Source organism: Artemia franciscana, chromosome 4, assembly GCF_032884065.1.
Source record: "Artemia franciscana chromosome 4, ASM3288406v1, whole genome shotgun sequence".
Lineage (NCBI taxonomy): Eukaryota > Metazoa > Arthropoda > Branchiopoda > Anostraca > Artemiidae > Artemia > Artemia franciscana.
Window position 1 is genome coordinate 2,636,572 of NC_088866.1, and position 6,101 is coordinate 2,642,672.

At 34.5% G+C, this 6,101-nt stretch overlaps 1 protein-coding gene across 1 annotated transcript in view; it reads right to left on the reverse strand.

The window, feature by feature from the left end:
• The window catches only part of LOC136025855 (uncharacterized), a 55,734-nt gene that overhangs the window by 35,322 nt on the left and 14,311 nt on the right, over positions 1–6,101 (reverse strand). The gene's annotated exons all lie outside the window — the stretch shown is intronic.

The following is a 6,101-nucleotide window of genomic DNA, read 5'->3' on the forward strand; positions in this document are numbered from 1 at the left end:
TTCCGAACTAATGTGCATTGTATGATGAAATAGAGGTATCTTGGAGGACCTTAATAAAAGTTGGAAAGGGTTGCGGTATCTTAACTGATGAATTTAAAAAATATTGTAATTATGTAAATTTAATTAGCATAAAATTGGAACAGAATTTCGTTATGATGGAATTTAAACACTGCTTCCCTAAAAATGTTTACAAAAAAAGTTAGTTATTATAATTCGAACAGAAGGACTATGTCACACAGATGCCGGTTAGGTAAGGTTAGGATATGTCCCAGATGCAGTATCGATTTAACATTAATTTTCTTTTTTTTTTCCAGCTTGACGATAGAAATTATAAATGTCACCTAACAATAACGGACAAAACCCGGACATAACGATGGATGGTTGAAAGCTATAACATAAACATATTCCTTTTTTAGTGTTGATCCGGTTTATTATCTATTAACCATGATGACATAGAGGTAACTTTGCGGAACTCACAAAATATTTGGGTATCTTCATGGAAATTTTTTCTAATATTTAGATCATATTGATTTTATTAGCATGAAAATTGTCAAAATTTAGCAACAAGAGGTGAAACATCGCTCCCTATAAATCTTATTTAAATGTTATAATTTTGAATAGCCAGTTCTTTTTGGGCTATAGTATTTGTGATTGGTCATCAACGTTTGTTGCGCATTAATTTAAAAACTGCAAAAAAAGCCACGAGGCTATTGACTGATGATGAGTCATTTTTCTCAGTGATTCAAATTATACTGAGCTAAAACTAGCATCATAAAAGGATTGATTAAATTACAATGGGCACCTAGAATTTCGGAATTCCATTTGGACACCATTGGCACCCCTGCCCCCCCCCCCCCGCTTTAGACAAAATACGGGCTACTCAGTCATCAAGAATGAAATACAATATAAATATTTCTGTTGTGATAGAATTACTAAAATTAAAGTTATTTGGGAACTAAGCCTGATTTATTGAGGTAAAGAACATATGGTGAATTCAAGTCAACGTTATTATTAAGTTATTGTGTGAGAAGTTTCTATCCAAAACGATAAAAAAAAGTTGCTGTTTTTTATTTTTGGAGCAAGAAGGAAAAATTGTTTACAAAAAATTAATACTGATGGTAAAAGGTTATAAGAATTGCAATGGTAAAAATTTTCGAGTAAACGAAAGTAGTCGTAAAAAGGCGAGAAGAACGGTGGATGCGAAAAAAAAACTGGAGAAACATAAGATGAGAAAGGTAAAGAAAGGAAATAGATAAAGGATGTGATGAACAATTTAAAAGAAAAAGCGGAAAAAAGCTCACCGTTCAACCGGATAAAGTTACCGTTCAACACAACTTAACGGCAAAAATTACCACTTTTCTACTTTTTGAGTAGGCTAAGTGAGGATTTTTCTTTAGTCTAAGTTAATACTTTGGTGGTGAGGGAGAGGGGGTAAAATATGGTAAATATGGTTACTTTGGGCTAAAGAATTGCAATGTAAAGGATAAGAGAACTAACAAATATGAAATAGTATGAAAATGGAAGGACAAAAATAATTTTAGTGAGAAACGACAACTGGTAAAAGGAAAGTAGATCAAGAGAAGGTGAAAAATTCACAAATTGATAAGGGTCATCCTTTAAAAGGAAGAAAAATAGCAAAGATGAAATAAAACATAGGAGTGACTATATCATATATAAAAAAATGAAACAGTTCGTGGTAATGAGCTGTAAATAAGGAGCGACCCGGCTAAATAGTAACCGAAACTCTAAAAAATGGAATTTTGATACCAATAGATACATCGAAAGAATTGGATTTTTATGCTGATTTCAAATATATAAGCTTCATTAAGTTTAGTCTTACTCATCAAAGGTTACGAGCCTGAGAAAATTTACCCGATCTTTGAAAAAAGGTGGAAACACCCCCTAGAAATCAAAGAATATTAATGAAAATTACACCATCAAATTCAGTGTCTCAGATACCATACTGTCGAGGGTTCATGCTCCTATCTGCAAATATATGGAATTTTTTATTTTTTTGCCAGCACGGATGCATGTTTTTTCCAGGGGTGATCGTATCGACCCAGTGTGCCTAGAACATCGGAAGACGCCTCATTCTAGAGGGATTTAAAAGTTCTAGTGCCCTATTTGAGTGAGTAAAAAAATGAGGGCAACTAGTGCCCCTCCCACACCACTATTCTTTTTTCCAAAATCTTCCGATCAAAATTCTGATATTCCTATTTTGTTCAGCATAGTTGAAAGGCCTAATAACCATGTCTTCGGAGATAACATGACGCCCCTCAACCCATGGGGAAAGGTTATTAAGTTATAATATTTGCCCATTACTTACGTATACTCTTTTTTATTGGGAACTATGCATACATTTTTCGGGTGGAGAGGGGAGGACGAATTTTATGCTGGAGGAAGTTGCACGGGGAGAATTTTCCATGGAGAGAGAAGTTTCCAGGGGATTTAATTTTCAGGGGAAAGTGTACATTGGGGGAATTTACCAGAATTCCTATACGAAATTTCTTTATGTCTTGTTTTCTCCTTACCGACTCAATTTACGCGTGGAGGTATTGAGGGTAATAGTCCAGAATTAATTTTCACCAGGATTGAAATGTCCAGAGAATATTTCCGTGGGGAGGGGGATTTTTCCGTAGAGGTGGAGCCACATTTCCTGGCGTTATTTAAAAAAAACATCAGAAAATAAATTAAAAAAACAAGTTTTTTCAGCTGAAAGTAAGGAGCAACATTAAAGCTTAAACGAACAGAAATTATTATGTAGATGAGGGGAGCTGCCCCATATCAACGCCTCGCTCTTTGCGCTAAAGTTTAAATTATGTCCCAATTCCTTAAAAACGACTCCTGAAACACAAGGGTTGTGTAATTAGAACAATAAGTAACCTTTTTAAAATTGCCACAAAAAAAATAGCTTGAAGAGCGAGGCGTTGAGGAGGCGGCAACCCCCTTCATATACCTAATAATTTCTGTTTGTTTTAAGTATTAATGTTGCTCGTTACTTTCAGTTGAAAAAACTTGTTTTTTTTATTTATTATAGATATAGAATGGAGGAAGTACAGTACAGGGGAGAAAAAAAGGATGTGATAAGCAATTTAAACATTAAAAAAGAAAAGAAAAGATGAGGAGGCCAAAACAGAAAATTCCAAACGTAGAGGAAGAAAATAGACAAAGAATGAAAGCTAAAACTAAGGTGAAAATGCTAAATAAAAATTGTAAGCTGATTGTAATCAGAGGTGCCATTTGGGCCAAATCTTGGGGTGGGCATGGGGCATTTGACAGAACGTAAGACTTTTATTATGAATCTAACCTATTTTCAAAGTTTACAATTATTAATAGAAAATAGCGTAATTACTCCAAGGGCCGTCAGGTAATTACGCTCTTTGGCTAATAGGCGTGCAGTTAGTTCAAATCGTTTGAACAGAATGGATTATGTTGGACATAATGGATAATTATGGCTGGGCCCCCTGGAAAATCTGGGGTGGGCATTTGCCCACCCCTGACCCCCCCCCCCAAATGGCACCTCTGATTGTAATGGAAAAAATAGTAGCTCAGGAAAAACTAAGTTCACTGATTTTAAACTACTGTTTACTGTAATCAAGGGTATTAGAAACTAAAACGAAAGAGAAGGTTAAAAAAAAAAAAATTAAGCAGAACAAGATGAGTATACGTAAATTAAATACAAAATAACTGATAGTAAACGCAACAACGTGGCTATTAGCTGTTTGAAATAGAAGCAGGCATTGTTTCGGCATGATTTTCACAAGTGAGATTTTTATTAGCTTAAGGAATGCACCGGTTCTATTAAGATGAAACATGACAATATTTCCTTTTTCTTCTAAAAAATTAATCAAGGACAAAAGACTAAAATAAAAATATTTTACAAAAAAAGAAAAGAAAAACCCTTATCTAACAGACAAAAAAAAAATGCAAACACAAAAAAACAGAAATTAAGACAATGTAGACAAAAAAAAATACTAAATAAAAAACATTTCATTCCTCAACTTTTCTCTTTTTAACTAAATAATAAATTTGCAATGCCTAAATGCCCTCTGGGTCACTACAGTCTGTGGTAAGAAGCAGAGGCTCTGTCCCAACCCAGTCTAAAATACTTGAATCATAACCAAACTGAAATGGTACATTTTTTAAATTAGGTGTGATCTATATAAAGAATTTTTAATTCGGATGCACTTACCGTATGTTTAACGACTTTTCATGAGAAAAAATATATCTGACCAGATGTTGTATCTTTTCGAGCATTGAACTTGAGGATTTAAGCTAATATAGCACAATTCAAATGGTTTTCCAACAACTGAATTTTTAACCATTTTGTCATTTTTAACGGAGAGTGAGCTCAAAACTGGAGCCTCGAGAAATCATAAATGTCATTGAATTTCAAAATTAAGTCATAAATGTCAAAATTAATAAATGTCCCTTTCTTTTACTAGGTTTATAATTGTTTTACTTGAACTTAAAGAATTAAGCTAATATATTACAACTCATAAGGTTTTCCATCATCGGTTTATTTTTACCACTTTTATAATGTTCATAACGGAGACCCTCAAGACTCAGTCCATGGCCGTATCCAGGATTTTCGTTCAGATTGGGTTAATTCTTAGGAGAGGAGGAAAGTGGGTTCAAACCCCTAACCCTCCCTCAGGATACACGGTTGGCTCATTCACAATGAAATTTAATTAATGTTAAGGTTTAGCTAAAGCCGAGGTTTCAGCTAATACCAGCCTCATTTCTAATATGATTTAGTGAAATTCTACCCCAATTTATCTAAATCATATAGTTCCACCGTCTGGTGTCTGTTGTAACTTAATGTGTCCAAGGGTTTTTCAAAAAATCAAACGCCTTGGATATAATTAAATACTGATAAGTTTAAAGAGGCACCCTAATTTCTAAAAAATAATATAAGTCTCCAGGGAAGTATCCAGGATTTTTTTCAGGGCGGGTGGGGTACAAAATAATTTTTGTGGGGAGGGGGATTTGATAAAACTTTAAAAAACGAATCAAATTTTGTTTATATTCATTTTTGTCACGTTTTTATATGATTTGGACCAACATGTAGGGACGAGGTCAAACTCATCCCTCCTGGATGCGGCTTTGGTAGTCCTTTATCCTTTCCTTTTCTTGTGTAGTTTTTTTTATCGCTAGTTATACCGCAATTTTTTGTACCAACTACCAAGAAAAGTGATATGAAATCTGGTTGCTTTAACCAGCTAAGTGGAAACTTTCACAGTCATATACATCTTAAAAAGTTATAAAAAAATTGAGGGTTCAATATTTGATGAAATGGACCTCCATATGCAACCATACAACTTTTGATAGTAGAGAGCCCCAGATTAAAAAAATATATATGTGCAAGAAAAGTCAGCAAAATTAAGCCAAAAACATATGGTACTAAATGGCTTAAGAAGGTGAAACTTTCTTTTTCTTGTTGCCAAATTTAACGAAATAGTTTTGCTTATTTATTTTCACGATTCAACTTGGCAACACTGATCGAATCGTGCTACTGGTCTATAAACTTCATAGTTTTGCAGAAGCCGATGGCTTCCTGCTCATCATAGCGCTTACAAATTTAGAAAAGGATTCTAAGAAACATCAACACGATATGGCATTGGTCTTTTAGCACCCAACTGCAGGGTTCCAAGAATGATGCTCTCAACAGAGTGGGGCAAAAAAAGAACATCCCCAGCTATATTGCCCTTAAGTAGTTTGGTGTTGCGACGGGTCGTTATCAGAGTGGTCAGATAGGGTGCAATTGTACCATTTTTTGAATCAGCACATTTTTTGAGGGGAGAAATTATTCACTCGGCGCATTTTCACTAGAAAAATGGAGTTTTCGGTGCATTTTCATTTTTAGGCGATGCAACTTTAGGATGAGCAACTGGTAACATTGGTCATAACTAGTAACAGTAGTATTTAATATCTTTTGGCCTGGGACGGTGGTGTCAGCACAAAAAAAAATCTTTTTCTGGTTAATCAGCGAACGGAGTTCTCGAAAAAAGGAAGAAAAAAGGTGATTGCAGTAATTTTTCACGCTAGGCCTTAAACAGCAAGAGGTTCTGACTACAATTTCGTCACGTCAATGAGACACT